This window comes from Lonchura striata, chromosome 5 (genome assembly GCF_050655825.1).
Source record: "Lonchura striata isolate lonStrDom1 chromosome 5, ASM5065582v1, whole genome shotgun sequence".
Lineage (NCBI taxonomy): Eukaryota > Metazoa > Chordata > Aves > Passeriformes > Estrildidae > Lonchura > Lonchura striata.
Genome location: NC_140707.1, coordinates 54044492 through 54061692, shown reverse-complemented (window position 1 = coordinate 54061692; position 17201 = coordinate 54044492). Strand labels below are relative to the sequence as shown.

Below are 17201 nucleotides of genomic sequence, written 5' to 3'. Positions count from 1 at the left end.
TGTGGTATGCTCTACATTTTTTTCTTATATGTATATAAGAAATATATACATTATATATATATTTATAAGAAAGATATATATATATATCTTTCCTATAGCTAATGAAAATTCTATGTTAAAAAACACCCCAAACAGAATATTTTCTAGAAGTCAGATAAGACTAGTTCCAAGCAATTTTATTCATTCTATAACCTTTTCCAGTTCCTCGTGCTGTGCACTTAGACCCTCACTGAGTGAAAAATTCTGAGTTTACCACAAATGTATCTTTCTACATAAGGATCTCAGATCCAATTCTGAGAGACTGCAAAATATTTTGTCCTTTCATTTTATAATTGTCTTCTGAACTTTGACACTGCATTCACATGACAGCTTCTTATTTAGGTGTTGAACTGGCAACTCTGTGTCTATGAAACATTCTTTAATTATCAGAGGCAAAATATGTAAATTTTAGATGGTAGTTTGATTTAATAGATTGATATGACTTTGATTCGAGGCACCTGTCTTTGATCAATATAAATGACAATAATGTCTTAAAATATTTTGATTTTCATATTGTGTTTATTTAAGAGACTAATGAAATGATTCTAAATTGACTTTGACATTCTGCCAAAAGCCAGAAAGCCTAGAAATAGGACAAGGCATAAGCTATTAAGTGAACTAGTGGGTCAGGTGCAGAGCAGTCACATCAGTGAGCCTTGTGGGTCCTTTCCAACTCAGGTTATTCTATGATTCTATGATTCTAATCTCATTCCAGTGTTTGAGAGGAGGCTGTGAGCCCATGGGAAGCCTGTGTTGGAACAGACTCCTGGCAGGGCACTAAAGACCTGTGGGAGAGGAGCCCTGGAGCAGGTTTCCTGGTAGGACCTGTGACCCTGCGGGAGACCAGAGTGAAGCAGACTGTGCCTGGAGGACTGTACCCTAGGAAAGACTGACCCACTTGCAGCAGTTCATGGAGAACTGTCTCCTGCAGGAGGGACCCTATCCTGGAGCAAAAGACCCCTCTCCTTGACCAGCAGCAGAAACCTGTGATGAACTGACCACAACCCCCATTCCTGTCTTCCTGTGCCACTGCAGGGAAGACAGTAGAGTTCGGGAAGGAGGGAGGGAGGTATATTTAACATTTCTTTTACTTCTCATTATCCTGATTTATTTTTATTATTAATAAATTCAATTAATATCCCAAATATTAATCTTTTCTGCCCATTTCAGTATTTGGTAATATAAAAGATCTCTCCCAGACAACTCATGATCCCTTTGTTACATTTATCTTTCCAGTTCAGTTAGGGAGGGGAGTGAGAGAGCAGCTTTGGAGGGTGCCTGGTATCCAACCAGAATAAATATCCCAGGTTCCTGAGGCTGGAGATTTTTCACAGTGTATCATAATCTCAAATTTCAAGAAGAAAAATAGCTATAGGAAATAACAATTTGGAGGAGATTATTTTTTTTTTGAGAATGTGGAAAACATTCTTCATTAAATAAGAAGTTCAGCCACACTCAATTTTCCTCTTGAAGAACATACTAAAAAAATAATAAAAAAAAAAAAAAGAAAAGCTGTTTTACCATAATCTTTGTTGCCCCATGTGTCCTAAGTGAAGCCTCTCAGCAACCAGGAAATAATAGGCTTTGTCTAGAAGGGTGATGATGTCATAATTAATGGAATTTTTACAATTTTGATCCCAATTTTCTGAAGAGCATATGCTATAGTCTTTCACATGTACAGACACAGAAAAATAAATTTCTTAACGATACAGAGGAAGTGCTGTCTAGCTACATGCACAGCTTGTGCTGGTCCATTTGTAAATATTGGTTCATTCTTAACAAATTTTGAGGTCTTTTGCAAGAGACAAAAAAAAAAAATATCTTTCAAAACTTCTGAAGCCAACTGATTTGTGTTGGGAAAAACCTTGCAAATATCATCTCAGTTCTTCCTCAATGTGCTGGATAATTGCAGTGTGTTCCCCTCCCCCTGAAATGAATATAATCAGCATCTGATTATTTTCCTGTGCTTTTATTAGTAATATTAAATAAAATAATCCTCAGAGCTCATATTCCAAAACTTATTTAAGAATATTAAATGGTACTTGTGTCCATTAAGGACTGATCTGGGTGATATTATGGTGCTTATATTTGTTATCACTGTATGAAAATTATTATAGTAATAAACCCACATAGTTTTCCAAGTGATTCCATTTAATCTCAGTAAAAACAAATAACTTTTCATGCAGAGTACTTTACATTATTAATCCACTGCCAATAGATAACCAGAAAATTAATAACTGTCATTCCTCATTCACTCCTTCATGCAGACAGATCTGAATACCCTGCTTGGAAAACTGGCATTAGGTAAGCCCCAGCAGACCTGGAGGATTACTTTGAAGGCAGTCAGGTGCTCAGAGCATTTGAGAGCATTATCCTAAAAAGATGTTTATAACTCTGCAATGAGAACAGGGATGACAGTTCGATGATTGGGTATAAAGAGTGTCATGAATAAACAATAAGATGGTACAACAATTTCACAGATATCATTATTCTCATTTTATAGGCAGACAAAGTAAGGCATGGCTTCTTACATTTTTTGGTCTTGTATTTTGTAGCAAGTCTGAACTACAATAGTAGCTTTCTACACTCAAAAGTGGAAGTTGTGTGTCCAGCAGAGTGATATGTAGATTTGAATACCAGAACATTGTTAAAAAGAAGTTTTGTTACTGTCATATTCTTCCATGCCCAAAGATACTTAATTTTTATGAACCCATATGCTTGAATTGTTCTATACTGTACCACTGAGAATTTGGGTCACTGCCTAGTGCTGTATTGATCACTTGTCTGATAAATGCATCTAAAATACTGGCAAGAATTCTGACATATAAATAGAATCAAAGTTTGTTGTATTATCACTATCTACATTTAATTCAGGATGGCATTTTCACATCAGCATGCTCTAAAAGACACCTCACCTATTATATGATGAAGAAAGTTTTAAAGAAAATACTTGTGTCATTTCTGATCCAAAGCCTATGGGCAGCTATAGCCTGACTTAAGCTGAAGAATATATTTGAACTGTACAGTTTTTCACAGCTTTACACTTGCAATAATAAACCATACTTTTTGCAGTGTATGAAAGTGTGACATTCATTTTGCATCTCATTATATAGAAGAGTGTTGGAACTCAAAATGTCCCTCAGACATTTTTAGAGGTTCCAGGCCCTGGTCAGAAGCATTTTAGACCCTGGCAGGCAGCTGGAAACAGCTGTGATTTTGAGTTTGAGCCATGGAATCATTTACCAACTTTGCAGGTGAAACAAGAAGTCACAAAAGTTTAGCTAGTATAGTAGAAGTAATTACAAAGTAGAGGGAAGAATTTTTTGGTATTGTACAAGGAGGTTTTAACACCTGTACAGGGGGGGTTTTACTTTATATGGGAGTCAGAAGTTTTAAGATGGAGGAATGTAGGCCGGTCCTATTCCTCCTCTTTCTTCTTCCTTGCCTCCATGTTCTTGGTGATATTGGCACTTATGGATTAGTTTAGAGTAGAAAAGCACCATTTAATATAGGTAGTAGGTACAAGGGAAAAACCGCAAACATATAACACGTAATATATCATATAAAAGATAGCAGCAGCCCTGGGCGGGGAGAGAAGAAGACAGCAGACAGGGAGGGTGTCAGGGTGTGTGTGTGCCTCTGCCTGGGCCGCTGACCAAGCAGCTGCAGCCCGAGAAGACAATCTTTTAGATAACTCACAATAAACTGCCTTGAGACCGAACAACAAGAGGCTGCACAGTTTTTCTTTGGAAGCACGGGTTGGAGGAGAGACTTTACCACCACACAGAACCCCTGAACCAGGCCGGGGTTCCAACAGAAGAGTAGAGCAAGATTCTCTCCAAAGGCTGTCCCTAAGAAGGCTCTGAAGAAAGTGAGTTTTTGACAAGAAGGAACTTGCTTAAGGTCATGTGTCACCACACCAGCAGAGACAGCATGGGAGCATTAAGACTTTCTCCCAGTACCTCATTCTAACCAGTGGATCATAGTCCCAAATTTCTGCAAGTCAGTTAGTTCCTGTCTGTCACAAAGACTTCCATCCTTTTATGAACTGCTATCTCATTCCTACACTAAAAAGAATGGTTAGTGTAGAGTTAGTAATTGTAATTTATGACTTGTGTACCCTATTTTACCACTTTTCCAAAGACTCATTAAATCTCTTTTATGTGTATTTTTCCCTGCCTCATACTTTCATTAACTGGAATAAAAGAGAATAAAGTCCCATTTACAATACCACTGCAACCATGCAGGATCCTTGCTTGACTGATGTTCTTCTAATGAATTATATGTATTGTAAATAAGTACCAAAAACCAGCCCAAGGTCTTCACCATTAATTTTTCATTAATGAAATGCACCACTTAGCTTGTTTGACACTTAAGTGATTCCCATAAATTTAAAATAGAGGTCACCATAAGGAAAGCATTTGAAAGTGTCATTGAGGGAACAAGATAATGAACTATTCACCCTTCCCCAAGCACTTCTAAATTCACAGGCTAGTCAGTTGTAAAATTTGAAAACGAGTAATATTTTAATTCTTAAAGTAGATGCCAAGATTTAATGAAAAAAATAAGTACTGTAATAAGTGAGCTTTTGCTTAGGGGCTTTTTCTTCTCTTCTGCTTTCTGCTTTTCTCTCCTTTTACATACTATGGCAGGAAAATTCTTACGCCTTATTTAGCCTAGTATGTAATGAAAAAATAATAACACCTATATAAGAGAGGAGTAAAGGATAGAGTGGGCTTGGGTTTAACCTGTAACATCCTGCTTTGGCTGATTGCAATTGATGGTGGGGCTGGTGAGGCCCTTGCTAATAGGCTAATAGGAAATTCCATGTTCCAGACAGAGGAAAGCTCAGTCATAAGCTTTGACACTACTTTCTCACAGGAAATCACTGGAATACAGGCCTTGATCCATGCATCATTTTCTGCTAGTCAGCTACACAATGCTAAACTTCTCCTAGCTTCTCCTAGCTCTGTCAGTCAGGTCAATTAATGATGTAGTTACAATACTACAGCTAGGCAAAAGATTTGAATTGCCACCCTCTGGGCCTGAAACTAAAGCTGAAACATTTATATTTCCCTCCAGATCAAAATTTATGTGAGCGGATGTGAAAAAAAACAAAAACCTACAGCAAAACAAACAAAAAAAAACCCCAACAAAAACAACAAAAACCAACCAAACAAACAAACAAAAAAAAAGCAACAAGGAGGACAACACAAGTAACCACTAACCCTATTTTGGGCAGAAATTATACTACCTACCCTGAAAGCCTGTCTTATCAAGCCTATTGTGAAGGTTGGCATGTACAGCCCACTAAAAGGCAGTTTGAGGCAAGATTTGTGCTGTGCTTGCAGCAACCTGGTGCTGCAGTAATGATGCAGAGATTGGCCCCAGGAGGCAGAGGGGACCATTTCACTAGGTTGTTTCCTATTTTCACTAAGGATCTGGCTTTGGCGCAAAGTAAATATGTGGATGAAGCAAAAAAAAAAAACATGGTCCTTCCTGTGGATTTTCTTTCAAAAAACCCCCAAAACATCAAAACCAACAAAATAGAGAAATATATAGAATACAACAGTTCAATTGTAAGGGCTCCACAAGAGCCTTTACTTTCCTGTTAAATAAATGTTTCCCAGTGTGTTGACTGAACCTACCCTTTCATAGCTTTGACCCATTCCCACACATGTTGCTGAAGGATACCAGGGAGCAGAGCTCAGCATCCCCCAGAGCACAGTGAATTTGTCCCTCAGCCTGCTTTCCTCCCAAGTAGAAAAAACCAGTGTACCCAGCTGCATGTCACAGGGCATTCCTTCAGTCCTGTCACGAGCTTTGTTGCCCTTCTCTGAACACATTCAAAGACTTCCACATCCTTTTTAAACTGTGGGCTGCAGAACTGCACGGAGTACTTGAGGTGAGGCTGCACCAATGCTGCACGCAGTGGGACGATCACTCTTCTGGCCACCTGGTTACATTGTGTGGGCATTTTTCCAGCACTTTGGAAATGTCAAATTTTCAATGTAAATAGAAATCTGAGGTGTCCTTTATATTGCCTTGTATAGCTACTGGATTGAAGAGGCACTGAATTTTTGAAAACATTCCTCATCAAGAGTTGCAAAATTGAGATCTTAAAACGCTTGAAAGATTATGTACTCTGGATTACTTACTAATTTGTGTGAAGAATAATGTTGTTTAAAGCATCCTAATGAACTATAGCCTACATAAAACCTCTAGACTACTTTCTTAACTTTACTTACATTCTCAAAATCTTCAATCCCTAAGCAAAACATGTTTTGCATTGATGCTGAGCATTTGTCATTTTTTTCTCATCTTCCATCCAAGAAAATTCCATATTGTTGCATATTTTAATTGTTTTGAGATTTAAAAATACTGAGAATAATTCCTTAAGTGTATCAGATACAACATGACCTATTAATTAAGTAAAGAAGTTTTAATGAAGCCTTATTCAACTCTGATCAGTTAATGTGGTTTACTTCAGGTTTATTTGCAAGAATTGCAGTTCAAACATCATTAATACATTTTTCTCTACAAACTGGAGCTGCTACTTTCTTTTTAGGTGTGTGAAATATTGAGGGAGAAAAAACAGTTCTCACTCAAAGTTTTCTAGGCATTTTGTCATCCTCAGTAAATGCAACACTATACAAAGGCAGAAATAATTAGCAACCAAAATCTAATGTCTTGAGAAGTTTGTATGTACAAGAAGGGTCACTGGCACAAAAAATTGGGATGCTGCTTTTGCCACAAGAGTAAGATAGTAGAAATGGAATCAGCTCTCTGGAGAGGCCTAAATTCTATCTAACAGTGAGGTCTGAAATATAAGGACATGACAATATACACAGAAAAAGTCTGAAATATAAGGGCATGACAATATACATATAAATACAGTAGGAATGTTTGTGTCTCACATTTAGTTGTCACAAATGAATCTATCTTAGGCTATTTTTAAAAAATAATTGAGATACATTAAAATTTGTCAGTTACTTCAGTGGCCCTTGCAAAAGCAACTCCTTATTTATGGCTCATTTTCTTTGGACAGGTGTCCACCAGCACAGAAACGCCAGAATTGTGACTGCTAATCAGTTCTCTTTCAAGAATTTTAGAAATAAATTAATGAGGCAAGACCTCAAATCAAAGCATTGTCACTTTCAGCCTTTCAAAGCAGTATTTAGGCTTTCTGATAACTTGGATGGTGGTAACATAATCTTTGCTCACTCTCTTTCTTTTAGGGTTAATAAATAAAAGTTCATAGCCCTAAGGGGCACTTTTGCAGCAGCAATAAATTCTGAAGGCTGTGTAGAGATGGTAATAACTATTACACCTTTCACACTCACTATAAATACATAGCAGGACAATGGAGGCCAATCACCATTAACATCATCTGCCAGTCGGCCAGTTCTGAGTGTGAAATGGGCAGGTACATCTTGGCCTTCCTGTGTGCTGAACAGGTGAATCTGTAAAAAGAGAGACCACAGCTGCAGCCAGCACTAATTGGCTCCCTTGTTGACTCTTTTAGTAAAGACAATAACTAATGAGCAAGAATGAGTGCTGGACTTCCTAAATACAGCTGCCTGCTAAGGTTTAGTTATGAACAGATACTGAACACACAGAAACAATCTGCCCTGCTACTTTCTGTACTGAGTCTCCTCTGATTGTAAACTCCCCTCTTTTGGGCTGCCCTCATTGACATCAAAGCGTTTAAAACTGAAGTCACTCACAGGATTGGAGCACCCGTATGTCTCTTGAGGTGAATAAGCAGGGACATGGTGATGTTGGTAGTATGCAGCAATGAAGAGCAAAAAGCTTGTTTTAAGTCACACCTTAATGCAACTTCAGGTAAAAAAAGTTTTATTTTAAGTACATATTCTACCTTTTTCCATTTACCTCAGAGCTTTATAATAAATCTTTCATTAATGTATGAATGTCTGTTTACATCATTCTAAATTTGCATCTCTTAAAACTAACGCTACCTTGGTAAAACTTGCCATACAAATCACAGTATTCTCTCTCACAGTTCACAGACTTGCAGAGATAAGAGAGCTATTTCTTGGTGAAATCCTCATACTAATTTATTTAAAGCTGATGAGACTTAGTCTGCATATTTGACAGAAGGCTACAGAGCAACAGATTACTTCAGCAAATGCAATTGGTGATGAATCCTTGCCTATGCATTCTCCAGCAAAGTGTGTGCAGCCAGCTGGAGGTAAAGATGGCTGTCATACAATAGAAGTTGGGCAATTTTCATACAGATTGGTAGTTTCTTCAGTCTCACTAACTGATACAGAAGAAAAGAGCAGCTGAGGTATAAATGTCTAACCCTTGAGTTGTTTGCTGTGTGCAAACAACATCACCACTCTGTAACTCAGTTTAATACTAGGTGGTAAACCACTTGGGTGAGGTTTCACCAGCTTTTGCATTCATTTCCCCTTAAAATACCCTAACTCAAATCAAATGACAAAAGAAAACCAAACTTCCTGGTTTTACTTCTCCTTCCCAAAGTGGGTTACAGATTAACTAGGATGGCCTGTGCTGGTAAAGCAGAAAAATAGTTTAAAGCTCACATGTTCAAAAGTTATTTATAAAGCGGGTATAAAGATATAAGTAGCTGCTTTATACAGAAGGGAATTTTCTCTGTTAGTTTATTGAGCTGATATATACTGTTTTAGCCTTTTCTCATGTGTGAGGAAAGAACTTCATCTTCAGGGCATTCAATTCAATATCCTTCTGCTAATTTCATACTCACCACCACCAAAAGATACATATTCTACATTAAAAATGAAGGGCTATACCACATAGATTTGGGAACAATGTGGAGGAGCTGAAAGTTAGGGAGTGCATCCCCCAGCACTACCTTAAACCTAAAGACTAAGGTTTAAACTCTGGAACTTCTTACACTGAAATGAGGACCCACTTGCATGTTATAGTGGATCATGCATCAAAGCAGCTGACAATGTCTGTGAAAGCTGAAGGGATTACCCTTAGTACTTGAAAGCAATAGGCTGACTACAAAGAGGAAAAAAAAAATGCATTGACAGAGCTGAGAGGAAAGATCTGAGTCTAAACATAAAATGCTTTAGCCTACAGACTTCATTGAAACAAGCCTCTTCCTCAGTAAGGTACAAAAGGCAGACAACAATAAGAACTTCACTGGAAGGAGAGCCACCATATACACTTTAATGAAATTCAATTCATTCTGTAATTGGGTCACATCGGTAAAAATTAATGCAAATTTATGGCCTTACAATGTGTTACACAATAATGAATGACTAATAAATCAGCTTTGAAAAACAATGGGTTTATATTTTCACCCCAAACCTCTGTCCTGTCATTAACCAACCCTACAATTGCCCTGAGGAAGTATGGTATCAACTATCTACAGCACACATGCAACAGAAATCAGGATGTAGTTCAAAACTTGTTACCTTTTTAATTAAGAGTTTATGTCCTCACCTCCTCCCATTAATGCAGGCAGGTCAAATTAAAACAAGATGAGTACTTAAGAAAACAGTGCTTTGGGGTGCTGATGTCATTAGTAGAAAACTCCACTGGAAAGCCAGGCATAATGTGGATTCCAGTAACACAATACTGTAAAAAGAAGCTCCAGTCACACCATCTTTTCAAAAAAGGAAGAAAACACTCAGAGGCCTTTTAAAATTATTTTATTTTAGCAACAAGAGAGAAATCCATTTCCTCTAGACTTTGGAATGTAGGTCTCAAGGAAGTAGAAAGTGTTTTCTATGATGGAATTACTTATAGGAATGCATGTCAATTTAACAGGATTAAAATAACTTAATGTGGAAGTCTCCTGCTCTGCCATGCTTGCAGATAGAAGCTGAACTATGTGTTTGAATTTCACAGAAGCACAAAATATTCTGAGCTGGAAGAGAACCACAATGATCATCGAGTCCAACTTTTAAGTGAATGGCCCACATGGAGATTAAACCCATGACCCTGGTGTTATTAGCACCATGCTCTAATCAACTGAGCTAAAATTTATTCCAGGAGGGACCTCTACTTCTTGGAAGGTTCCAGTCTTTTTATTAGAACTCTGCTTTCAGAAAAAAATCACAATCATTTAGGTTGAAAATCTTCCAAGATCATGGAGTCCAACCAATCACCTCTTTGTGAACTAGTCCATAACATGAAGTGCCACCACCAGTCGTTTCTTGAACATCTCAAGAGATGGTGACTCAATCATCTTCTTCACAAAGTCTCCTGAGGATTCCCCAGAAAATTCCCAATGCTGACTCAAAAGAAATTAAGTATTTCAAGACACACCACTTGCATTAGGTTTGGGTAAAAAGAGATCTAAATCACAACTGCAATTCCTTTGGGAGTTTCATCTAGGGGACTTGGGCTAATACAATTAAATGCTAGTCACATGAAAAGAACATGGAGAGTAGAATCATCAAAAACTTTTACCATTCGTTGGAATTCAGAGGAGCCAGTTCCCTCTAGCTGCAGTCATTTTTCATAAAGGAAGGTTAGTCCTGCTGCTGCATCTGCAACACTTGCAGAAGTGGATGGTAGAGGATTAGTAGCATGCTTCTGTGCTGCTAATGTGAAATGAGTTCTTGCACTACTCTGCATTTGTTTCTCAATCTGTACAATATGAACTTCACTAAATCACAGGAATCACTGTTACCCCAAATTTGCAGTGTAAATAAATATTTACAGAGCTAATTTATCTTGCCATAAACTGTATAATTGCAATACATATTTTCCAGTGTTCCAGCAGAGTAACATCCAAGCAAGGTCTTGGGGTCATGCTCTTTGCTGTAACTCTGACTTGCTGTGTCACTGGGGGGTAATCTTTTAACCTTTCTGTGCTGTGTTTAATCTAAATGTAAAATGAACTGATATTATAAACTTCCCTGAAGTGTTTCCATCCCAAGTGTGTTGTAAGGCTTAATTAATTAGTGTCTGTGAGGCACTTCATACGAAAGTTCTTCACGTGAAAGACAGTGTATACCAAGGTACTATGATTGCTTATCATGTTTATTAATGCTTAATAGAACTAGAAAATAATTTTCAAAATATATTTTCCATGTATTTTAGAATCTGGTTAGGCAGAATTATTATAGGGAAATTTATGACTGCAAGACTAATTTATACATTTTCAGACCCCTGTCTCAGCTCTGGAAGATCTCCTTGCACTTGGCTCCTCAACAGGCTCTCACAGATCTTCTGTGCACTGAAAATCCCCTAGCACTCGAGCCTGAATGGAGTCAGGAGGCTGCCTATTTCCAGATCTCAAGGCATTCTCACAGGAAACTGTCTAGGTCACCTAGAGAGGTGCTAATGCCAAGGGGTTTTACTGTTTAAGGGCAGCTTTTCTAGAAAGAAGGATGTTTTGAATTCAGTTGTGTTTCAGAGTATGGAGATGGACTGCTGCAGCATGTACCATTCAGACATTGGAAAGGATTAAACATAATAATAAAAAACAGCTACTGCCAGGGACTAGATGATCTTTAAGGTTCCATCCAACCCAAGACATTCTGTGATGATTCTATGAGTATTCTGGTCCAGCTTTCATGATTCTTTCTCTATGCTTAGATGTTTTCTTATGTCATTGCTGGTAATCTATTTGCCTCCCCAGTCAGTCACTGAGTTAACATGGCTTTTTGTCTCTGGCTGGCAGAGATGGTCTGGACTGTCCACCAGAGAAAGATTTTACTGTCCATCAGAGAAATATTTTGTATCCTTACAGAAAAACTCCATGGTATATTTTTATGAATGACTGCACAAAATCTACCACAATTTATAAGAGGTTCATAGGCTCCCTCAAATCATCTCAGCCCTATCATAATGTCTTCAGATAGCAGATACACAAAACTTCCATTACTGAGCTTTCTGTTCCCTAATCTTTTCTATGGATCATATAATTTTATTCAGGGCAGTAAACAAAGTTAGAAGAACTAAGAATATTAAAGTACATAAAATTAGGTCATAAACTATGTAGTACCACAATACCAGGCTGCAGTTCTACTCACTGAAGAATCAGAGATTTAAACTTGCAATAATTCTGTTCTGTTGTATATAGTGATTTAAAAAATGTTTTGTGCATTAAATATTCACAGATACCTGTAGACATATTCTAGAGCTATAGAAAAATTTAATGAGTTTATGCATCTTTACAAGAATTGTAATACATACAATACTCCCTTTTGTCTAAATGATGTCATTACATTAAGCATTTAAGAAAAAGATAACAGCACCGAGGAAAGAAAAAAAAACTATGTTCAAATTTCAGTTGTTCTGAACAAAAATATTTGATCTCACAAATATGGAGTTATAGAACATCTCAATGGCTTCGTTCTTTTATTTTGGAATAAATGAGACCTCAAATGTGAGCAAATGTTTAGTCCATAGTAATTAGGTCAGGTGAGATTTGGAAGAAATGGAAAGCCTCCTAGAACTATCACCATTGTGTCTATATCTAAAATTGATACGACTTTGGTCCAACAAGTTAATGAGCATTTCAGCTATTACTTCATTATGAACAAACTCATTATTTTCAATTATATATGATTAGATTAAAATCTCCCCAAAATTATCTGCAATTATCAGTAAATTATTAATGTGACAAATACTTTCAAACTGTTTTAGGCAAGCTAATACTACTTGTTTTCATATAGCATTTTGCTAAGATTTTAATGGTGATATTTCTTTGTGTTTTCACCAGAATAGGATACATATTTTCTGTGTTAAAAGGACTATGTATCTGCAGTCATTGAACAAACAGTACCAACAACTGAGCCCCCACGGAATACACAGATGTGCAGACTGTCCAATGGACACTGTCACAAGTTGGCAGGAAGTGATGTGCCAGTGCCTGAGTCATGAAAGAAGCCAGGAATCCTGGTCTGCAATTCCTTCTCCAAGCACACACACAACTAATCCTGGCAAATCCTTAAACGCCTTTTGAAGGTCACTGCTTTTAATGTCACCCAATTATTGTATTAATATGGGTTTATTTATATGATTGCTTCCTTTGTGGTATTCAAAACTAGCCTAGATTAAACACAAGAATTTATATAGTAGTTAAATGTACAGCATTAGCATTGAATGACCTATGAATATGACATTTTTAAATGGGAGTACACAATCACATTTCAGAGCTGCTAGAAATATTACAGTAGCCCCTATAGAAAGGGAAAAGCAGCATTCTGTTAAGTTTAAGTTTTCAATTGCATATTTTGTGTTTGAGAAATCTGTAAAATGAAAGGGTTTCCCCTTCCATGGGATAACAATCTGACCTCCTGTGACCATCCAAACTCCTGCTCTGTACTGCAATATTTCACATCAATAATTTCACAATATTCCACAGAGGAGGCATTAAAGACCTTCTGATCCCTGTGTCAAATGAAAACGCTTGTGTTATATTCTGGGCTCCTGTTCCTTAGGATAAACTGATTAATTCCCATGCTTCAATTGCAAAAAAAAGGTTCGCTCAAAACTCAAGATGAGAATTGACATTAATAGAAAATATATTTTGCCATGAAAGTGGATAGTATGAATCAGCTGACATTCTGTAAGTGCTCTGAGATGTTCAAATGGAAGTTGCCAGCACTAATACCAAGTATGAGCTGTATTACTATTAATGCAATCTAACAAAAATTGCTGTTTTAAGAAAGGGGTTTTGCTATTTTTACAGTTAAGCCACTACTGCAATTGGCTAGGAGAGACAAAGCTAATGGTATAACAAATGATTCAAAGAATTACTAGAAAATAATGCCACTGAGAGGTCTAGAGGACATCTTTAACCATAAGAGATCCACCTACACACAATTTCTAAATATTTATAACAACACAAGAAGGAAATTAATTCAATGCAAATCCCTGCAGAATACTTATTTTGCTGGAAATTATTATATTGGAATAAGAAATTCTAATTTACTTATGTGAATATATGAAAATTAAAGCATTAATTATTCATACAGATAAAATAAGAAAATTAATATAAGCTTTATATTACAGTTCCAGTATAATATAACCTGATCCCCTCCTTCATGGACATGAAAGCTGCTGCTTTACCAGCTGTGCAAAAGTGACACACAAAAGTTGGATATTTTCATGATGTGAAAATTTTCTCAACAATACAGGATTTGGATACAAAGTTTAAAGAGTCCAAGCCTGTTCAATTCATTTTGTATTTACTAATGTTCAAAGCAAACTGCAACCCTTTCTTCTAGTTCTTATCTTATCCTGCTAGTTCAAGGTTTATTTGAAAAGACTGACCCCAAACATGCCACTTCAGAAGAAATCAAGATTTACAATATTACCAAAGCTTGAGGTCTTTCCACAGCCTTCAGCAGCATTTCTTGTTAAGCTGAAGCATCTGGTAAGTCTGTAATTGCATGTGAATTTACAAGTTTAAAAGGAAAAAAGAAAACTAGGGGAGGGGAAGGGAAGGGGAGGGGAGGGGAGGGGAGATACAGAACAAAGTCACTAAGGATGCCCTAAAAACAAATCTCTTTGCCAAAATGTCTGTGGCTCAAGTCTCTGCAATATCAGCTGTGTTTTAGAGATCTGACTCCTGTGGAAAGCTGTGCAGCAAGTCTGCATGTGAGACCAAATTTTCAGAGTGGTGGTTCTCTATTCCCTTTAAGCCATGTGGAAGGAAAAGAGGACTGAATGAATGGTTTGGGAATATCATGTCCCATGAAGACTTCTACCACTCACAACTGCTGTCACATTTGTATGTTATTTCCAACACCTTTACATTTGCTCTATTAACAGGGTGAAGTACAATTTTAATAAGGGTGACTCAGGCAGCAAATTCAGCATTGGAGTTGTTATTGTCTTAAATGGTTGATGGCTAAGATCTGCCTGGTTCTGTTACAGCAGCTGCTTTCAGCTGGAAAGATTACCAACAATGACTGCAATGAGAAGACATCACTGTACAGACTGGTCACTCCCTCTTGAATCTGCAAATGCTGGCCAGCACTGCTATCATGAGTGATGCTCCATCACAGCTCTGCTGCCTCCCATCTGCTATAAATACTACATAGCAGCATTAGCATGAAGCTTCCTCAGCACTCACCTTAAAGTTTTCCATTTTTTTTTTTTTCATACTAGATAATTTAATTTTTTCCAGTGGACAGATGTAGACTTTCACAAAGGATTAGTAGTAAGAGCAGGTTTCCTTTTCTAGATTGGGTTGGCCATCCCAATAGCATTGTTGTTTAAGCTGGCTCCAGTAACCTCTGCTTTTCTTCTTGTTCTTGAATTATCCTTCAGGTAACAGTGCTAAAAACATTTATGTAATCAAGTTGCAAAGAAGCAGGAAGTCTGGTCCAGCTGATAGGTAACCTAGGAGAAAATAATCATTATACTCTTACTAGTGTTACTCTTTTGCAAGTGAAATCAGTTTTCCAGCTCGGGTCACAGAATGGCTGCCCAAACACATATGCAGAACCAGCACAGGGCCAGTAGCACACAGCAGATTAATAAACCAGAGCTATGGCTGAAAAGCAGTTCATTAGACTGCCCTCTTGCTTGAAAGGTTGCAATCAGGAAGTCACAGTGTACACATTAATACAATGCCTTCTAACATGGAATAGTCAAAATCTCAAGGAAAAAATATCCAGTTGCACTTTTTAACATTCATACCATATGCATCCATAGCATTGATGCTTGAGACAACACAGAAAACAATATGCATGACTTAAACACTTGTTATTCACTGTGTACTCCCTTCTTAGTAAGAAAAAAGAGTGGGGAGAGAGAGTAAAAAAAAGAAATAATCTTACTAACTTTTGTTCTGTTTTGTTTGCAGGGGATTATAAAATGATTTTACCCTATGCAATGGGGATTTCATCTCAGGCAGCTGTACATTTTCACCTGCATTAAAACATTAATGGGCTCTTAACAATTTAAGACCAGAATTCTGGTCCCTCTGTAAATACAGGGAATTAAATTCTATTCTGTTGTGGTGCTGCATGCTGAGTAAATCTCCAAGTAGTTGAGCTGTTAATTTTTTTGTTTTGTATATCTTGCCTCTACTAAACCAATTTTTTCAATCATGCTGACCAGTCACCTGCTGCCTGCACTCTGAAGTGTCTTGCTTGCCTTGGATGGTGATCCCTCTGTTGCACTTTGCTCATAGTATTTCTAACAGTGGGGTACATTTCCCTTTGTGGTATTTTTACTTGCTTCTAGAAAGACATTTGAAATCACTGGATGAACATTTTCCAGCTTTCTGCCATGTTCCCTCCAGCCCTCTTGTACTCCAAGATGAAAAGGAACTTATTGGGAAAACCTTATAAAATTGGATAGAGACAAAACACTCCCTCTGACCTAACCTTTGAATTTTAAAAGACATAGTGCTACCTGCTATGACATTTTTTTTTCAAATACACTTTAGACCAGACCATGAAAAGAAATATATGTTTGTACCAGTGCATTTGAGACAGTTCCTTATTTTGAGCCAGAAACATTTCCATGCAAATGAGCAGAGCTAAATGAAATTAAAACTAGGCTAACAGGGTGAAATTATCCTGAGAAAAGCAGTGACAAAAATACAAGGGTAAGCCTTCTCTCATCTCCTACGTTCTTATAGAGCTCTTGACACCACCAATGACTTTAGCAAAATGTCACTGTGACAAGAAAGAAAATAAAAACAAGGTAATTTTCATCCAAGTTCTTGAAACTCAACCACTCACACAAGTATCTGAGCACTGAGAAGGATGTGATTCACAAAAGTTATACAGCTATAGAAGTGACAAGTGTCTGTAATTGGTGGCATCCCTCACTGGTCATCAAATGGACAAAATTCATTGTATTCCCCCAGAAAATACTAAAACTGAGTAACCAAAGTACAAGATAAGTAACTGGCATTATTTTGGTCTCTGAAATAGCTAAAAAACTTTTAAAAGCTCAAGTTTTATACAAGGTTTGCTTAATAAAGGAGACATAACCATCACTATCTCACACAAACAGCCCAGTACTTAAATCTTTTACTTGTCAGACTACAGCTTTTCTCAGTAGTTAAAACACTTTCATAAGCCTATCCCTGTTTTCTAAGCATGCATTTAGCCACAGATTTCCAGGTATTACAAATAAAGTTCAGTTCACACATAAATATGTAATTTTCTAGAAATTCAGTCCTACTACAGACCAGTGCCCCACTTCTGCTGATCTCTCCATTC

At 37.2% G+C, this 17201-nt stretch overlaps 1 long non-coding RNA gene across 1 annotated transcript in view; it reads right to left on the bottom strand.

The window, feature by feature from the left end:
- Window position 1: 1 nt before the first annotated feature.
- LOC116183721 (uncharacterized) overlaps window positions 2–17201 on the bottom strand; it is a 68497-nt gene continuing 51297 nt past the window's right edge. Inside the window, exon 3 of the long non-coding RNA XR_014955715.1 lies at window positions 2–15363. This is a non-coding gene — a long non-coding RNA (uncharacterized LOC116183721). The remainder of the gene's footprint in view (window positions 15364–17201) is intronic.